The sequence below is a fragment of the Microcaecilia unicolor genome, chromosome 3, assembly GCF_901765095.1.
Source record: "Microcaecilia unicolor chromosome 3, aMicUni1.1, whole genome shotgun sequence".
NCBI classification, from domain to species: domain Eukaryota; kingdom Metazoa; phylum Chordata; class Amphibia; order Gymnophiona; family Siphonopidae; genus Microcaecilia; species Microcaecilia unicolor.
In genome coordinates, this window is record NC_044033.1 from 509,947,852 (window position 1) to 509,969,202 (window position 21,351).

Here is a 21,351-nt window from a genome sequence, read left to right on the forward strand (position 1 = left end):
TTCCATAAGCACATATAAAGAAATATGTCTTAAGACCCTCTTAAAATACAACAGATGCTTCTCACCCCCTCAAATAACATTCCACCATGATGAAACTCTATCCCAATAGCAAGTCAGTCCCATCTCCTTAACGTCAGGATAGTTCAACATGGCCTCTCTTTGTGAAGCAGAGAATGCCAAGGAATGTAATTACAAACCTCTATAAGTAATCAGGAGTATTATATTTGTTTTGAGCTTTAAAACTTAACATTCATTTTTCGTAATTTCTCTGGATATGACCAGGTTAGACCTAGCGGTAAAGACTCATGCGGTAACCGGGCGGTAATGACCTACATAAGTATTGCCATACTGGAAAAGACCAAAGGTCCATCGAGCCCAGCATCCTGTTTCCAACAGTGGCCAATCCAGATCACAAATACCTGGCAAGATCCCAAAAAAGTACAAAACATTTATACTGCTTATCCCAGAAATAGTGGATTTTCCCCAAGTCCATTTAATAACGGTCTATGGACTTTTCCTTTAGGAAGCCAGCCAAACCTTTTTTAAACTTCGCTAAGCTAACCGCCTTCACCACATTCTCTGGCAACGAATTCCAGAGTTTTAATTACACATTGAGTGAATAAATATTTTCTCCGATTTGTTTTAAATTTACTACACTATAGTTTCATCGCATGCCCCCTAGTCCTAGTATTTTTGGAAAGCGTGAACAGACGATTCACATCCACCTGTTCCATTCCACTCATTATTTTATATACCTCTATCATATCTCCCCTCAGCCGCCTTTTCTGCAAGCTGAAGAGCCCCAGCCGCTTTAGCCTTTCCTCATAGGGAAGTCATCCCATCCCCGTTATCATTTTCGTTGCCCTTCTCTGCACCTTTTCTTATTCCACTATAATATATCTTTTTTGTGTCAAATGCACGTGTCCATTATGCGTGCCCGAAAATAAAAAATATTGGACCTGTGCCAAAAATGAAATTACTGCAAGAGCCACGTGGTAGTCGGACGGTAACTCCATTTTGGTGCACGTTGGGCACTCGTAGACACTTTACGCGGCTTAGTAAAAGGACCCCACAGTATTTGAAGCTGATATTTTGCTATTCAATTAAAACCACAAGTCTATCTGTGAGTTTTTTTTGCCAATGATGATGAAGCCCTGCTCAACCAGCCCATAGCTGGCCGCTTCTTGAGGCCTTTTGTTTCCTTTATATTATTTTTAGGATTTTCATTGCTTATCTACTATTATACAAGGAATCTCTATTTGTTTATTTGTGTTGTTAGACACTACAGATTCTTTTCCCAAATATGTTTTTGTAGTTTGACTCTTAGGGGTCCTTTTACTAAGGTGCGCTGAAAACTGGCCTATGGTAGTGTAGGCGTGGGCTTGGGGCGCTTGCAGATCCATTTTTCAGCGCACCTGTAAAAAAATGCCTTTTTACATTTTTGCCGAAAATGGACCTACGGCAAAATAAAAATTGGCGCACGTCCATTTCGGGTCTGGGACCTTACCACCAACCTTTGACTTAGTGGTAAGGTCTCGCGCGTTAACCATGTGGTAATCGCCTATGCGCATCAAGTCAGAGTTACCACCCGATTTTCGCCATGCACCAGAAAATAAAATATATTTTCTGGCGCACGTAGCGGACACGTGTAAAAAATGAAATTACCACAAGGGCCATGCGGTAGCTGGGTAGTAACTCCAAATTGGCACGCATTGGGTACGTGTAGGCACCTCTCCTGCTTATTTATGAATGAGAAGGCTGGCCATCTCCTGAATCCGGCGAAATCGATATAATCGAAAGCCGATTTTCGCTGGCTTCAACTGCTTTCTGTCACAGGGCCTGCCAAACGTCAAGGGGGTGTTTTGGCAGGGTATGGAAGGCGGGATGGGGGCGTGGTTACGAGATGGCCGACTTCAGACGATAATGGAAAAAAGAAGTCCGGCTCTGACGAGCACTTCGCCGGCTTCACTTGATCCATTTATTTTCAGGACCAAGCTTCAAAAAAGTGTCCAAACTGACCAGATGACCACCGGAAGGAATCAGGGATGACCTCCCCGTACTCCCTCAGTGGTCACCAACCCAATACCACCCTAAAAAAAAAATTAAAAATATTTTTTTGCCAGCCTCTATGCCAGCTTCAAATGCCATACCTAGCTCCATCACAGCAGTATGCAGGTCCCTGGAGCAGTTTTAGTGGGTGCAGTGCACTTCAGCCAGGCGGACCCAGGTCCACCCCCCCCCCTACCTGTTACACTTGTTGTGGTAAGTGTTGAGCCCTCCAATCCCCCCCCAAAACCCACTGTACCCACATGTAGGTGCCCCTCTTCACCCCTAAGGGCTATGGTAGTGGTGTACAGTTGTGGGGAGTGGGTTTTGGGGGGGGATTTCGGGGGCTCAGCACCCAAGGTAAGGGAGGTATGCATCTGGGAGCAATTTTTGAACTCCACTGCTGTGCCCCCTAGGGTGCCCGATTGGTGTACTGGCATGTGAGGGGGACCAGTGCACTACAAATGCTGGCCCCTCCCACGACCAAATGCCTTGGATTTGGCCGGGTTTGAGATGGCCGCCATTACTTTCCATTATCGGCGAAAACCAATGGCGGCCATCTCAAACCCGGCCATCTCTGACATTTGGCTGGCCCCAACCGTATTATCAAAACGAAAGATGGCCGGCCATCTTTTTCGATAATACGGTACGGGACCGCTGTTTGCTGCGCCGGCCATATAGATGGCCGGCGCCGTTCGATTATGCCCCTCCATGTGGCTTAGAAATTCAGACCCAGCATCTCATAGATTTTTATCTATACACTAACCTGTATCTAGGAAAACAGGGCCAAATTCTATAACTAGTGCCTTAAAAATCATCACCCAAAGACCATGCGCTGAACACGATTCTATAAACGACAACAAAAGTTAGGCATAGTTTATAGAATATGCTCATGCGGCATTCTTCCGACTAAAATTTAGGCCCGCCCATAAGTTAGGTGCAAATCAGGTGTATTCCATCATAATGTTTTCAAACGCCCACAACCCGCCCATTCCACACCCATGGCCATACCCCTTTCCAGCCGCGCACATTAGAATTTATGCACACCATGTTGTAGAATATGCCTAGAAAGTTGTGCGTATAAATTCTAATGAAAGCCAATTAGTGTCGCTAATTGGTTGTTAATTACCAATTATCAGCACTGATAGACTGGTTAATTAAGTTGCATGCACAATTTAAGGCGCCCTTTGGTGGAATTTTAATTTTTTTTTAATTTACATATTGGGTCAGACCAATGGTTCATCTAGCCCAGTATCCTGTTTTCCAAACAGTGGCCAAGTCAGGTCACAAATACCTGGCAGAAACCCAAATCGTGGCAACCTAGAAAGATTATAATAAGTTTTGTATATGGTATAACATTTAGAGGCCTTTTTACTAAGCCACATAGGCGCCAATTTGCAAGTACTGCCCAGCTACCATGTGGCCTGGGCGCTAATTTCATTTTTTATGCATGTCCATTACGTACGCTGGAAATTATCTTTTATTTTCTTGCGCACGGCACTAACCAGGCAGTAATCAGCATTGTACTTATGCTGACGATTACCGCCCAGTTAACATGTGAGACCTTACCGTTAAGTCAGTGGGTGGCAGTACAGTCTCAGGCCCAAAAGGGATGCGCACCAATTTTTACTTTGCCACACATCCATTTTCAGGCAAAAAAAGGCCATTTTTGCAGACGTGCTGAAAAATGGACCTGCGCGCATCCAATACATGCATCTACACCAGTGCAGAACACTTTTTGGTGCACCTTAGTAAAAGGACCCCTTAGAAAAGTGTTAAAGCTGTACCTTTTTAGAAAGCTTGTTTTAAAAATGTAATTTTGCTTAGCTATGCTTTGTTATTGTACATTTTTATTATGGTATTATGCACCTGTCTAGGGTTGCCTAGAAACTGATTATGATCCAATATGAACCTAATCAGGTAATCATGGAATAAAAGCATTTTTAATGAAATGTACAGACTTTTTTTAATTCAGAAAGTATGTAGTTATTCAGTAGTTATGCTATGATATTTATTTTATTTATTTATTTATTTATGTATTTATTTATTCATTAGGATTTATTTACCACCTTATTGAAGGAATTCACTCAAGGCGGTGTGTAGGAAGAATAAGTCAAACGTGAGCAATAGACATAAGTATATAAGTATTGCCACACTGGAACAGACCAAAGGTCCATCAAGCCCAACATCCTAATTCGACTATCTCAGCCGCATGGGTACCTGACTGCGGAGTACCACAAGGATCCCCCCTCTCGCCCACTCTATTCAACTTAATGATGATACCCTTGGCTAAACTACTATCAAATCAAAACCTTAAGCCATACATTTACGCAGACGACGTAACGATCTACATCCCATTCAAACAAGACCTAAAAGAAATTTCCAATGACATCAACCAAAGTCTCAAAATCATGCACTCTTGGGCGGATGCATTTCGACTAAAACTTAATGCAGACAAAACCCAGTGCCTAATACTCACCTCACAACAAGAAGAATTCACCGCCATTAACACACCAACTCTAAACCTTCCTATCTCAGAAACCCTAAAAATTCTTGGAGTCACTATTGATCGACACCTAACACTAGAGAACCACGTGAAAAACACAACCAAAAAGATGTTCCACTCAATGTGGAAATTAAAAAGAATAAGACCTTTCTTCCCAAGGAATGTTTTCCGCCACCTGGTACAATCAATGGTGCTCAGTCATTTAGACTATTGCAACGCACTATATGCCGGCTGCAAAGAACAATCAAGAAACTCCAGACAGCCCAGAACACTGCAGCCAGACTCATATTCGGCAAACCAAAGTTTGAAAGCGCCAAGCCCCATGAGAAAAACTACACTGGCTCCCACTTAAGGAACGCATCACGTTCAAAATATGCCTCCTAGTTCATAAAATTATCTATGGTGACGCACCAGCTTACATGTCAGACTTGATAGACCTAAAACCTAGGAATGCCAAAAGATCATCTCGCACATTCCTTGATCTGCACTTCCCCAATTGTAAAGGAATGAAATACAAAACAATGCATGCATCAAACTTTACCTACCTGACCACACAGTTATGGAACGCACTACCGCGCAGTTTGAAATCGATGTACGAAAGAACGAACTTCCGCATACTACTGAAGACACATCTCTTTAATAAGCATACCACAAAGATCAACAATTGTGAACATTCACAACCCGCACATCCATATTCAGAACTGTTTCTTAATATCTGCTTATATTCTATAACTGCTTTAAGTTTGTTTGTTTTCATTAACATCATGCCGACTGAGATCCTGTAATACCAAATATGTATCTACTAACATTCTTCCACAACTCATGATGTATTGTAAGCCACTTTGAGCCTGCAAAGAGGTGGGATAAGGTGGGATACAAATGCAACAAATAAATAAATAAATCCTGTTTCCAACAGTGGCCAATTCAAGTCACAAATACCTGGCAAGATCCCGAAAACGTCCAATACATTTTATGCTGCTTATCCCAGAAATAAGCAGTGGATTTTCCCCAAGTCAATTTAATAAACTCCGGTAAGCTAACTGCCTTTACCACATTCTCTGGCAACGAATTCCAGAGTTTAATTACACGTTGAGTGATGAAAGATTTTCTCCAATTCGTATTAAATTTGCTACTTTGTAGCTTCATCGCATGCCCCCTAGTCCTAGTAAGGGGTGGGATTGGGTGGTGGAAGGTTTGTGTTATTATCCGTTTCCTTGTTGCTATGTTGTGTTCGGTGGTTGGGCATTTATGTTGGTTCTGTGGAGTATGACTTTCTGAAAAGGTGAGCCTTCAGGTTTTTTTGGAAGTTTAGGTAATTGTTCGTGATTTTCAGCTCTTTTGGTAATGCGTTCCATAGTTGTGTGCATTTGTAGGAGAAACTGGACGTATATGTTGATTTGTATTTCAGTCCCTTATATCTGGAGAAGTGAAGGTTTAGGTACATTCTTGCTGATTAAAGTGTGTTTCTAATTGGTAAGTCAATAAGTTCGGCCATGTAGCCCAGAGCTAGGCCGTGGATTATTCATGAGCCAGAGCACAAATCTTCAAGGCTACACGTTCTTTGATTGGAAGCCAGTGCAGTTTTCCGAGGAGTGGTTTTGCGCTGTAGAATCGTGTTTTTCCATAGATTAGCTTAGCTGCCGTATTCTGAGCGGTTTGAAGTTGCCTTAAGATTTGATCTTTGCATCCTACATAGATTCCGTTGCAGTAATCAACGTGGGCTAGTATCATTGTTTGGATCATGTTTTCTGACACTGAGCTGACGCCTTCGGGTTCATGCTGTGTGTTTGATATTTTCTCCCAAATGGAGTTGTTTGCGAAATTTCATTTGTTCAGATTTTGCTTGAATATTTATGTGACCCCTGAAGCAGGCGCTTGATTGCGCCGAAACATGGTGTAGTAGAAATGAATTTTAAAGATTGTTTTTCAACTCTGCCTTGACCAACAGTACACTCGGGGTCTGTATTTCTGATTAGAAGTAATTCTGTTTGTGTGAAAAAGAAGATAAGACACAGCTCTAATTAATTTGGTATGTGAAGAGGGAGGTGGAGCATGTTTCGAGTTCAGACTGGCCACCTGGACTGAGAAACATGTGACCACATTCCCACATTATGGCTTGTTTACCTAAACAGAGAAATTCTCAAGCATTCTGTAATTTTCCTTAGCTCTGAACATGAGTTCTAAGCCTAATAAAAAAAAGGGGGCCTCTTACAGTGAAACCAGAAGCTCATCTATGGATGGATGCATCGCATAGAAACAGACTCCTAGTCATGAGACTCCAGTGTCGCTGAAAAAGGGGCTTCTCTCAGCTGATGTAAAAAGCCTGAATGATGTAAGGACCAGTGATGTATGTATAGTTATGATGTATGTATAATGTATTATTGCTTCTTTTCCTGGTCTATAAACTCCTAGCTTTGCTTGGATGTAGTGGCCAGTGATGTAATGATTGTTTCTTTTTAACTATACATAGGTATTGTTTCTCTTCAGTTATATATCCTAATCATTGTGTATTTCAGACAATACTGAACCTCTAATAAAAGTCTCATTTACCTAATACGAATCCAAAAGAATCCACAGTAATTGTTGCTGTGTCAGTGCTGTGTTAGAGAGGCAGGCTGTAAAACCAGGGCAGAATACACGGACCGTGTCAGTTCCTCTTGCCCAAGTAGTGAATAAAGCATCTTTTAAGCACTGTTTCTTGTACTGGATCGCCTGTTTGTCAGCCTCTACTTTTCTTTGATCACACTCAGGTAAACCACACACACTGGGAAACTTCTGAAGGAAGAGGGATGAAGGATGAGGGTCTAAGAGGGGAAGTGGTTTTAGTAGCAAAGAAAGTGTTAGGAAGCGGAAAGAGTGGATGGGAATGGGGCAGTTGAGAATTTAGTGAGGACAGAGGAGCCAGTAGTTTGAGGGTACGTGAGGACTGATACTCTTTTCTAGTCAGAATATATATAGCAAATGTAAACGTGGGCATTGACGTTTGAAGACTTACATGCGCCTGTCCCTTATGGAATACGACATATGTCATATGGCGTACTTTCCTATCCTGCCCACCCAGCACACACCCATTCTCTACCTCAAACACACATTTTTTGATGACATATATTTGTGCACAAAAAACAGATAGGCAAACGATCCGCAAAATCCAACGTGGAAACAAACACAGCAGATCAGTCAATGATATGGTTCGAAACTTTATTCTAGAGTCATTGCCCGACACAGACTGTGTTTCGACCCACTCCTCTCCAATTCTTCTTATGGACATAAAGGGCACAGAACCGGAACTCTTCAAATTTGTGCCCAAATTTACCAGCATCGATAAGGGGTTTTCTATTTATTAATATATTGATGAGTGTTTTTAATGGTGTCTAAAATACGTGAGTTTCTAATTTGATTTTATTATTATTGTTACCATAGAGCCCCTGACGCAGCCCTAGTGGGCGAAACACAGTCTGTGTCGGGCAATGACTCTAGAATATAGTTTTGAAGCATATCATTGACTGATCTGCTGTGTTTATTTCCACGTACTTGAGCACGCCATTCTGCATATGTGTGTACATTTTCCTCCTTTATAGAATCAGGCTCAGCATGATCCCTGCTGTTTTGTCACCTTCCTGCTTACTTTCCGCCTGCGTTTGATGCCTATCGTTTAAAGAATGACTCCCGTGGAGGGGCATAATCGAACGCGAACGCCCATCTCCATGGGCGTCTATGTCCGAAAACGGGTACGTGAAGAAGCGGGACAGACCGTATTTTCGAAAAAAAAATGGGTGTCCATCTTTTGTTTCAAAAATATGGTTTGGATGGACCAAATGCCATGGATTTGGTCCTTTCTGAGCTGGGCAGGTTTTTTGTTTTTTTTTGCGATAATGGAAAATAAAAACGTCCAGCTCAGAAACGTCCTAATCCAAGCCATTTGGTCGTGGGAGGGACAAATGTACAACACTGCCATAGCTCTTAGGGGTGAAGGGGGCAACTACGTGTGGGTACAGTGGGTTTCAGAGGCCTCCCATTTACCACCACAAGTGTTACAGGTGGGGGGGGGGGGGGGGGGGGTTGGGGCCTGGGTCTGCCTGCCTGAAGTGCACTGCAGTACCCACTAAAAGTGCTCCAGGGACAGGGCTTGTTGCTGCTGTATAACCTTGGTACACCAGTTGACACCTGAAGACTAATCTCGCTAAAAACGTCCTTTATTTGAATAAGTACGTTTACTCACAGTTAACTGCAGATCAGAGGTTGTGCCCCACTGGCAACGAGTCTCGCAGTAGGTCCGAGCTGGCAGAATGGTGTACAATGCCCTCTTTCAGCAACATTCAAGGTAAGAACTAAGTGCTATAATGTGGCTAACACATGAACAGGATCTAAAACTGGCTTACAAAAATGGCCACTACCTCATGGACTACCGGAAACAAAACAGGGCACACTCTGACCCAGTAAGCAGAGGGAAAAACACCATGGGAGTACAGCCTACCAACCACCAACATCGTGAGCATTGAACACAAGCTACTGGAATCACGGAGCCCAATACCCTACCCCCACCACAATGCATTGCTGATGTGACTCAGCAGTGCCCTTAACAGAAAAGGTGTCACACTCACCCGAGACCCGCATCAGAACCATGGAAAGGCTGTCAGAGGATAGAACACATTCTGCTGTCATTGAGGTGGGTACGGAATTTGAGGCTGGCATACAGGCTGGCAAAAAAAGTTTGTAAAGTGGGCTTTTTTTTGATGGGAGGGGTTAGTGACCACTGGGTGAGTCAGGGCAGGTGATCCTTGATTCCCTCCAGTGGTCATCTGGTCAGTTGGGGCACTTTTTTGGGACTTGTTCATGAAAAATAGGGTCCAAAAAAGTGACCCAAAATCGCGGTAAAAACGCCTTTTTTTTTCGATTATCAGCTAAAGACGCCCATCTCTCCTCGGCCGATAAGCACACCCCAGTCCCGCCTTCGCCACGCCTCCGACATGCCCCCGTCAACTTTATTCGTTCCTGCGACAAAGTGCAGTTGAAGACGCCCAAAATCGGCTTTCAATTATACCAATTTGGGCGCCCGCAAGAGAAAGACGTCCATCTCCCGATTTAGGTCGGAATATGGGCGTTTTTCTCTTTCGATTATAAGGTGGATAGTGTGTAGTTCTGGTATCAAGACTGCGAAGGCAAGAACAAGTATGCAACAGGAATGATTTTTTTTTCATTTATGGGAACATTTAAACAAATATTTTTCATGACCAATAAGGTCTACAATGAATTAGATTTACAGCAAACCATTTAAAGGAAAGATGTATAGATATATCCTGACTATTATTACAATGCCATATGTGGACTGCATTTTCTGACATATTTATATTTTAGAGGCACACTTTAGAACTAGATTTATTTCTGTTTTTATTGCTATAGCATATCATCTTGATAATTCAGGTGTTTCGTCATGAACCACTTTGGGTCAAATCTGTTTGAGAGAGGCAAAATAGCAAGGACATATGGTGGGGCACTAAATCCGACTTTAGACATTTTGCTGAAAACATGCAAAAACCAAGCAATGAAAACGACCATTTTCAAACCAGAAAAATGTCTGTCTTTCTTCTTTGCAAATGGCCATGTCCTAGATGTTGGCTGTGCTTAGTATGTCTGTCTTTTTGGACCATTAAAAAAAAATGTGCAAGTGAAAAATGCACAAAATCGAGCCATTGGGACGTAGGAGGAGCCAGCTTTCCTAGCAGTGGCGCAGCTACGTGGGGCCAGGAGAGGCCTGGGCCCCTGTAGATTTGGCCCTGGACCCCCTGCAAATGACCCTCTCATCGACCCCCTTCCTGCCGCCCACCCTCCCCCGCTGTCACCGTGGGCTACCTTTGCTGGCGGGAAGAAGAGGACCTCAGCTGGCAGGAATTGGAGTCCCCCTCTGGCAAAGGTAGGCGACGGTGATGGAGGGTTGGTGGCGGGAGGGGGGGCGAGAGGGTCGTTGGCATGGGTCGTCAAAGTTGTTGTTGGTGGTGGTGGTGGCAGCGGTGGCTGGGGAGGTCGATAATGGCAGAGGGTCTGTGGCGGCGGGGGGCGCGGTGCCGGGGGGGGCCTAAAATGTGCCCGCTCACCTCGTGCTCTGGACCCCCCTCCTGCCGAAGTCTGGCTACGCCACTGTTTCCTAGTAGACTGGCCACACAGGCATCCCAGCAGAACAGTGAGACATCCTAGAGGGCACTGCAGTGGACTTCACATAGAAGGTCCTAGGTACACATCTCACTATTACACCCTTACATTGTATGATGAGCCCCTCAAAACCCATAAAAAACCTACTGTACCCAACTATACACCACTACAATAGTCCTTATGGCTGCAGGTGTCACTTGTATGTAGGTACAGTATGTTTTTTGGGGGGGCGGAGGTAGGGGGGCTGACACTTTCCAGCACAAGTGTAATAGAGTGGATTATGGGTCTGGGTCACCTCCTCTACAGTGCACTGCACCGACCTCTAGACTATTCCAGGAACCTGCTTGATGCTCTAATAGGACTGGCCACAACATCTGAAGCTGTCATAGAGGCTGGTATGTACTATTTCATTTACATCTTTGCGGGGTGGGATGGGGGTCAGTGACCTCTGAAGGAATAATGGGGTGTCATTCTTTTATTCTTGCAGTGGTCATCTGGTCATTGGCACTTGTTGTGGTTTATTCATTAATAAAACAGATCTAGACCAAAACGTCCAACTTATAGCCCTGGATGTTTTTTGCTTTGTTCCATTATGGCAGAAAAACATCTAAGTGTTAGGAAAGCCCAAATCCCGCCCTTAACCCACTCCCTTGTGATTTGAATGCACTTGTGATGAACTTCATTTAAAAAAAGTCTAAAAATTGGTTTTGAAAATATCAATTGGAAGTTTTTGTGAGAAAAATGTCCAAATTCAGATGTATTATTATTATTATTACATTTGTACCCTCGCTTTCCCATTAAAAGCAGGTTCAATGCGGCTTACATAGTAATTGGGATTACAGAATATTGATAAAGACAATAAAGTTGAGTATCGAGGAATAATAAGAGAGAATGGGTAGGAGAGGGACAGGGTGAAGGGAGTAGGAGAGGAGAGAGCAAGGGTAGGTGAACATTGGAAGGGGTGGAGGAGGTGGGAGGGAGATGGGGTTACAGGATGAACAAGGGAGTTATGGTGGGAGAAGTACTCTAGGTCGTTGTCGTTGTCTCCTGGATATTTGTTGGGTGGAATGGTTTATAAGATTAGTTTGGGTCATTAGGATAGGCTTGTTTGAATAGATGGGTTTTTAGTGATTTCCGGAAGGGTAGATAGTCCTTGATTGATCTAATAGGTCTAGGGAGGGCATTCCAGAGTTGGCTGCCTAAGAAGGAGAAATTGGATCCATAATAAGTTTTATATCTGAGACCTTTGCAATTAGGGTAATGTAGGTTGAGGTAAGTACGTGAAGTTTCAGACCTGTTTCTGGTGGGAAGGTCAATCAGATTAAGCATAGAGCTCGGAGATTCACCATGGATGATCTTGTGGATTAATGTATGGACCTTGAAGTTGATACGTTCTCTGATAGGGAGCCAGTGGAGTTTTTCACGAAGAGGAGTTGCGCATTCAAATTGGGATTTGCCAAAAATAAGTCTTGCTGCTGTATTTTGGGCAGTTTGAAGTTTTTTCAGGATGTGGGTCTTGCAGCCTAAGAAAATACTATTACAGTAATCAGCGTGGGTAAGTACCGTGAATTGTACCAAGTTCCGGAAAGTATTGAGGGGGAGATAAGATTTTACATGTTTCAATATCCACATTATGCTGAACATTTTCTTTGTAGTGGATTTTGCGTGACTTTCGAGTGAGAGATGGTTGTCTAATGTCACTCCAAGGATTTTCAGATTGTCAGATATGGGGATTTTGATGTCAGGCGTGGTAAGATTAGTGGGGAGGAGCGCTGAGTGTTGGGATGATAGGATTAGGCATTGTGTTTTCTCTTTGTTCATTTTCATTTGAAGGCATTAGCCCAAGAGGTTAGGATGTTAATGCCCAAGGATATTTTGTCGAAAATTTCTGTTAAGTTAGATTTAAAGGGAATGAAAATGGTGACGTCATCAGCATAGATGAAAGGGTAAGACCATGTCTGAATAGAGCTTTGGCCAGGGGTATCATCGTCAGATTGAATAGGATCGGGGATAAAGGAGATCCTTGAGGTACGCCACAGTTTGGTGACCGGGGAGATGAAATGGTTGAGGTTGATTTAACTTGGTAAGATCTTGAGGTGATGAAGCCTTTTATCCAATTAATGACGTTTCCACTGATCCCAAGTTTATCCAGTAGTTTGGTTAGACTATTATGATTTACCATGTCAAATGCACTTGATAGATCGAATTGTAGGAGGATGTTGTAACCAAATGAAATTTCCTGTTTAAATTTGGATATTAGAGTGAGTAGGACAGTTTCTGTACTGTGAGCTGGACAGAAACCCGATTGCAATTCATGTAGAATGGAGAATTTTTGTATATATTCGTTGATTTGGGAGGTCACTCTGTTTTCCATCAGTTTGATTAGCAAAGGGATGGATGCGACAGGGCGGTAGCTGGCGACATTATTCGCTGGTTTCTTGGGGTTTTTAGGTATTGGTGTAAGTAGTATGTTGCCATGTTCAGTAGGGAAAGAACCTTGTTGTAGCAGGAAGTGTGAGGTGATATCTGCAATAAAGCAGATTTTTAGACGTTTTTCTCTTTTGAAAATGAGCCCCATAATATACCAAATCAGAACCTGTCTGTTGAAAAGTCAGAGGGCAGCATGTTTCCTGGGGCTCTATAACAAAATCTCTCATTAATAATGTCTGTAAAAAGATTATAATCTTAGTATAGACTCCTATCAAACATCTGCATGGGAGCAGTGATGAATCATTTCTGAATGATGAAAATGATTTGTGTCTTGTTATTGATAAAATCCCACTATGGCAAAGTACTACTACTACTACTACTATTTAGCATTTCTATAGCGCTACAAGGCGTACGCAGCGCTGCACAAACATAGAAGAAAGACAGTCCCTGCTCAAAGAGCTATGTAATAAAAGTAAGCCAAGTATAGGACAATCAAGCCATTGTGACATCACTGATGAGGTTGGCTCTTATTGGTGGCCTGAGGCATTATGACATCACAATATTAGCTCTGGTTACAAGAGACTACTACTACTACTATTTATCACTTCTATAGCACTACAAGGCATACGCAGCGCTGCACAAACATAGAAGAAAGACAGTCCCTGCTCAAAGAGCTTACAATCTAATAGACAAAAAATAAATAAAGTAAAAAGTAGTTATTAGACTCCAGATGTCTCTCTTCACTTTCCTCCAATTTGTCTCCTTTAATTCACCATCATCATCATCATCAAGTGAGGTCTTTAGTACGAAGGCCAGCACAGTGGTGATTTTATTCACAGTGCAGAATATTATTCAAGGTACAAAACTGCTATGTCTTTCTTTCAGTAAAGTAGGATGACTGCGTCTGGTGTATTAGGCCTCTCTCTCTCTCTCTCTCTGTGCACCAGGCAGTGGCGTTCCTAGGCTGCCTGACACCTGGGGCGGATCGCCGATGCGCCCCCCCCCCCGGGTGCAGCGCAGCCCCCCCCCCACCAGCGAAATTATCTCCCCCACCAGCAAAATTACACCCCCCACCGGCGAAATTACACCCTCCCCTCCGGGTGCATTTTTACCTGCTGGGGGGGGGGTGCCGTGCGCCTGTTGGCTGAGTCCGCTCGTTCCCTCCCTGCTGCTCCCGCTCTGCCCTGGAACAGGAAGTAACCTGTTCCGCGCAGAGGGAGCAGCAGGGAGGGAACGAGCAGACTCAGCCAATAGGCGCGCGGGCACCTCCCTTCCCCAGCGGCGTGCACCCGGGGTGGACTGCCCCCACCGCCCCCCCCCCTTGGTACGCCACTGGCACCAGCGCCAGTCCTCTGTTTTTGGGAAGGCCACGGGTGAACTTGAGGAGCAGTGCATTTCTTCCCCCTGCCCCCCACCCCACTACTTTGCTGGTAGGGGTGTCAAAGCCCTTCTAGCCAAAGAAGTTCACTGTCCAAGCCACTCCTCTCCTCCTCCTCCTCCTTGCTTTTAACTCCTAACCCTTACTCACTTGTTCAGCAACCATTTGTATCATTCCCACCTTTGTAATTCCCTTATCTCTTTTTTTTTTTTTTTTTTTTTTATTTATTAACATTTTCCATTATATTACAAGACAAACCTCTTGTTCAGGTAAAGTATATAGTAATTACAGAATTGTAAAATAAAAACAGGAAATAAAAAAGTGAAGGGTAGGCTTCACAATGGAAAAATTATACTCAAGTCCATAATTGTGATCCAAGATTTCAGGAAAATAGCGGAGACAAATTATCAAGAAATTATAAAAAAGAAATTATACAAAAGCTGTTAAGTAGAGCACAGTTATAATTAACGCTTTTCCATTTTCACTGAGGTTATAAGTGCGGACACATGAGACGGCTCTGTAAATACATATTTTTTCTCCCTAAGCCTTACTATGCACTTGCAGGGGTATCTTAAAAAAAAGGTACCCCCCAAGTGCAAAACCTCAGGCCTAAGGAGAAGGAATTGTTTCCTTCGTCGTCGAGTCTCCTTAGAGACGTCAGGAAAAAGTAAAACTTTTAAACCCAAAAAGGGTTTATCTTTATTACGGAAAAACAAACGAAAAATCCAATTCTTATCTGGTAACAATGCTACCGTGGCCACAAGTGTAGCCGCGGTTGCCAATTCAGTATCAGAGGTCTCAAGTAAAAGAGAGACATCAATCGGAGCTTCGGGTTGAGAGGTTCCTTTTCCAGGAATATAATAACCATAGTCATTGGTGGCAAATTCTGTTCAGGAATTAGTAAATTTCACGCATGTAGCGTTTTAGCATGTCCATAGGGGTAACATTTTGGAGTCGAGGAAAATTAATAAATCTTAGATTATGATTTTTAGTGTAATTATCAAATATTTCCATTTTATCTCTAAGACTTGTCAAATCTTTCACCATAATAGGTTGTAAAGTTTCAAGCTTCATAATTCTCTGATCCAGATTGACAAGTTTCCCATTCAAATCTTTAATTTGTTGCTCTTGTACCCCTAGGTTAATTTCCAAGGATTTAACTTTGGGCTGATAATCATTCATCTGTTTAAGGAAAACTTGTCCCAGATTGGAAACCAAATCCCACAAAGCTTCCAATGTAACGTCTTTAGGTTTAATCGTAAATTCTTTAGGTAATTCAAACCTTACAGGCTGGTCTGTGTCTTCACTTTGTCCCTCAGCTTCTCTCACCTCAGTTTGCAGCGTTTCCACGGGCAAACTGATCTCCAGTTCTCTCTCTGTAGTAAGGGAGGCTTCGATTCGGCATTCTTCTGGGCCCCTAACCTCTGTGGGAGTAGACCCTGTCGAATCCAGGAGAAAGGAACTGGCGCCTATCGGCTGGGGAGGAGGAGTGCGTTCAGCAGGGCTTAGAGTCACTTCAAGTCCAGAGAGCGCCGAATTCTCCGTTTCGCCGGCGCGTACATCTGGTAGCAAACCGCCTTCTCGATGGACTCCCTGCGATCTCAGGTATCGATCCAACGGACCAGGTAATGAGGGAGTTAGCGGGGAAGCCCTACCCGCTATTCTTCCTCTTCGTTTCGGCATGGTTTAGGAGCGTGAGTCGCAGCGTCCTAACAGCTTGCGGCCATCTTGGATCCACGCCGTAATTCCCTTATCTCTTATTTGTCCTGTTTGTCTGGCCTGCTTAGATTGTAAGCTCTTTCGAGGAGGGACAGCGCTGCGTACGTCTAGTAGCACTATAGAAATGATAAGTAGTAGTGTTGCAGTAAAGAGAACATCAGCAACGTGCCTCCAGCCACTGACACTGGGACTTCTCGCACATGCTCAGTTCATGCAAGAATTGAACATGTGCAAGGAGTCTCAGCATCGGCAGCTGATGGCACTGGCATGCCGCTGACATTCTCTTTACTGCAGCAATTTGGGGAGAAGGGGAGTGGCTTGAGCAGCAAATCTGTTTGGCTGGTGGGGCCTTGGCATCCCTACCAACCATTTAACAGGTGCTGCAGGTTTGGAGGGGGCTTGAGCCCAAAGTGAGGGGCCCAGGCCCCCAAGCCCCTCTCCCCATGTCTATGCCACTAATCCATACATGAATAAAAATAGCTACTTGTGTACATGGTTCTGCAGGCAGTTGAGCTGGGGGCAACAAAGCGATCATGCAAGACCAAGATTTGTAAAACAACCAGCTAAAGAACATGGAAAGAGGATGCAGGAATGCAATCACGCCAACTTAAGAGCAACAAGCAGGAGCGCAATGCAAGAATGCAGAGCCTAGGATAACATCTTACACCGATAGATGATCCTGCATCCTGTGTGTGAAGGTAGAGAAGCATCAGGGAGCAATGACTGACCTGCCTCTGCGCAGTAAAGAATTGAAAGTTAAAAAGAAAAATGAAAACTAAAGCCCACTTGGAATAACCACTAGGCCACTCATCCAATTATAATTGGAGTGGAGAAGTGGCCTAGTGGTTAGGATGGTGGACTTTGGTCCTGGGGGAACTGAGGAACTGAGTTCGATTCCCGGCACAGGCAGCTCCTTGTGACTTTGGGCAAGTCACTTAACCCTCCATTGCCCCATGTAAGCCGCATTGAGCCTGCCATGAGTGGGAAAGCACAGGGTACAAATGTAACAAAAATAAAATAGATACTATTGGAGATTCTACATGGAATGTTGCTACTATTGGAGATTCTACATGGAATGTAGCTATTCCACCACTAGCAACATGTAGTAGAAGGCTGCGCAGGCTTCTGTTTCTGTGAGTCTGACGTCCTGCACGCAGAAGCCTGTGCGGCCACATTGGTGATCTGCAAGGGACGACTTCTACATGGAATGTTGCTAGTGGAATAGCAACATTCCATGTAGAATCTCAAATAGTAGCAACAGTGGAGGAGTGGCCTAGTGGTTAGGGTGGTGGACTTTGGTCCTGAGGAACTGAGTTCGATTCCCACTTCAGGCACAGGCAGCTCCTTGTGACTCTGGGCAAGTCACTTAACCCTCCATTGCCCCATGTAAGCCGCATTGAGCCTGCCATGAGTGGGAAAGCGCGGGGTACAAATGTAACTAAAAAAAATAAGATTGAAGGGGGGCAGACTCAGGAAAGATGTCAGGAAGTATTTTTTCATGGAGTGGGTGGTGGATGCTTGGAATGCCCTCCCGCGGGAGGTGGTGGAGATGAAAACGGTAACGGAATTCAAACATGCATGGGATATGCATAAAGGAATCCTGTGCAGAAGGAATGGATCCTCAGAAGCTTAGCCGAGATTGGGTGGCAGACCTGGTGGTGGGAGGCGGGGATAGTGCTGGGCAGACTTATACGGTCTGTGCCCTGAAAAAGGCAGGTACAAATCAAGGTAAGGTATACACATATGTTTGTCTTGCTGGGCAGACTGGATGGACCGTGCAGGTCTTTTTCTGCCGTCATCTACTATGTTACTATCCAGCTTATAATCGAACGAGAAAAACGCCCAAGTTCCGACCTAAATCGGGAGATGGGCGTCTTTCTCACAAAAACAAATAAAGCGATATAATCGAAAGCCGAACTTTGGACGCTTTCAACTGCACTCCGTCGCGGATGCGGACAAAGTGGACGGGGGCGTGTCGGAGGCGTGGTGAAGGCGGAACTGGGGCGTGGTTATCACCCGAACAGAGATGGGCACCTTTCGCCGATAATGGATGCGTTTGTAGCTAGAATTTAGGGCACTTTCCTGGACCCTGTTTTTCACGAATAAGGCCCCAAAAGTGCCCTAAATGACCAGATGAACCCCCCGAGGGAGTCGGGGATGACCCTCCCCTGACTCCCCCAGTGGTCACTAACCCCCTCCCACCACAAAAAAATGATGTTTCACAACTTTTTACTTTCAACCCCTCAAATGTCATAAACCCTCCTCCCAAGCAGCAGTATGCAGGTCCCTGGAGCAGTTGTTAGGGGGTGCAGTGGACGTCAGGCAGGTGGACCCAGGCCCATCCCCCCCCTACCTGTTACCATTGTGCTGCTTAATGCTTAGTCGTCCAACCCCCCCAAACCCACTGTACCCACATGTAGGTGCCCCCCTTCACCTCTTAGGGCTATAGTAATGGTGTAGACTTGTGGGCATGGGGTTTTGAGGGGGATTTGGGGGGCTCAACACCCAGGGAAGGGTGCTATGCACCTGGGAGCTCTTTACCTGTTTTTTTGTTTTTGTAAAAGTGCCCCCTAGGGTGCCCGGTTGGTGTCCTGGCATGTGAGGGGGACCAGTGCACTAGGATCCTGGCCCCTCCCACGAACAAATGCCTTGGATTTATTCGTTTTTGAGCGGGCGATTTCATTTTCCATTATCGCTGAAAAGCAAAAACGCCCAGCTCACACCTTGGCGAATAACATGGGCGTCTATTTTTTAATGAAAATACGGTTCCTCCGCCCCTTCACGGACCCGTTCTCGGAGATTAACGCCCATGGAGATAGGCGTTTCTGTTCCATTATGCCCCTCCATGTAACTAAAAAAAAATAAGAGATCCAATTAAGTTTAACTGTGCTATTCCAGGAACTACAGCATATGTCCGTTTTACCTCATGTCAGAACCATACAGGATGTTTAGGGGGAAGTTAAAAATGGGCTACCATTAAGATGTGTTATTTTACCACAAGTGGTGCTATTTTAACACTGGGTCTCTTTTCTTGCAATGAGACTATTTACTGATAACTGTGGTTAACAGTAAAATAAGGCAGAAAAACAGAAGGACAATTGTTTGTTTGGGAATCCAAGCAGTTTATTATTTTGATATATAAGCAGCAAGACATTTGACAACATTCATATTGTTCTGAGCGTAGCATAACCACATCAACCATCCATATAAAGACTCCTGAGGAAGGCCCCTGGGGGCCGAAACACGATTCATGTCGAGTCCTGGATGATTCAATAAAGATGTTGGTTCAGATTATCGTCTGCTGCTCTTTCTTTGGTCACCCTTACTGTGTTTGTTCGGTAACAGTAAAATAACACATCTTAACGGTAGCCCACGTTGATAACTTTCCCTCTTAACTGATCCCGAGTAACAGTGCAGTGCAGTAAAGTAGAATTATTAGAAGGTAGCTTTAGAGTACTACAATTTTCTGCATTCCTTAAAAAAAAGAACCAAATGTGTAGTATTTCCTTTTCCTAACCCTCCAGTTCCCACATGGGTTAGAAGCCTTCCACAGTTCATTTACACTCAGCTGCCTAAAAGTTAATGCATACTACCATCTTCCAACTCATTTCCTGTTTATTCTGTCTAAAAATATCCTACAAACCCACTGTTTGGCAGCAAAATGGAACAATTCAACAAGTGGTTGCATGGTACATTTTCTAGTAGAACTAATCAGTTGCAACCTTTTGGCATTGGAATGTGTGGCAGGTCTGCTGCAAGAAAAGAAGCTGGCGTCAAGCACAGGGCGTGACTTTCCTGGTTTGTATCTAAACTGGCTTGTTTTGCCCTAACCGTGGCGTGAAAGAACCTCACTCGTAAGCTAGGGTAGGCCAAGTTTCATTTCAGTCCTGCTCAGTACTTCTTTTGCGCAAAAGAGATCTTTCTGGAACTCATGAGCTAGAATATATACGGGCAACTTACTAAAGGCTTTTGTGCTTGTTGGCATCTAAATTTGATTGCTGTTTTTATCACATTCAGGATAGTTTTAGGTTCTTTAGGCATGAAGGAGCATTTTGCAAAGGAAAAAGCAGCAAAAAGCGGGGTATAAACGTTCCAAATAAATAAAATAAATAAATAAATAAATCCAAGTCAGAATAGGGACATCCAGTTAACATCCCAAAGGGATGTCTATCTCATATGCATTTTTTGGGAAGGGGGCAGAGTCCACCTCTGCGCCCCCCCCCCCCCCAAATTGTAGGGCTGGCCATACCCAGGGAGAGAGCCTGGAGGGGGGCAATGCATTACTCTCTTTAGGAGAAATAAAAAAGATTTTAGATGCACCCAGGTTCCAACCTAAATTCATGTTTAATGTGGGATAAAATGCTATAAATAAGTAAATAAATAGATAGATAGAAACTCTGAATGTTGAGCACCTGATTCTCATACCATGATGTCTTGGCCCTTTAGTAGGAGAAAATAAATCTCTGCACGAATATAACATGTGCTAGGGTGTCCCTATAACCAGCCCCTCCAAATGACACACTGATTACGATTTATAACAAATGACTACTCTATTTATGAAAAGTTATTCCATTATTATACTTCCTCTGTGTACATCCGTATGCGCAAGCCGGCATGTTTGAAAATATAAGTGAGATCAAATACAAATTGAACAATTTTTTTTTTAGAATCCTCCCCACCACAGTCTACTCTCCAATCTAACTATTCCAGACCTCCTCCCTGGTCCCCCGATCCGCAGGGTCCCGGCACATACCTGAACTGAAGCCACCCTGGTGGCAGTGGCGTAGCCAAGGGTGGGCTTGGGTGGGCCCAGACCCACCCACTTTGGGTTCAGGCCCACCCAGTAGCAGCATACCTATGATGTGGCTGGCAGGGATCCCCAAGCCCAACCAGCGGAAAACTCCCAACAAGTGTCCCTCCTGCATACCTTGTAAGTAGCAGATCTTCGCCTGCAGTGAGCAGTGACATACATACTGCTCGCACCGGCCCCACAGCCTTCCCTCTGATGTATTTCTGCCTAGGTTGAAACAGGTAGTTGCATCAGAGGGAAGGGTGTGGGGCCAACATGAGCAGTGTGTATTAGTTGCTGCTCGCTGCTGGTGAAAATCTGCTATTTAAAAGGTAT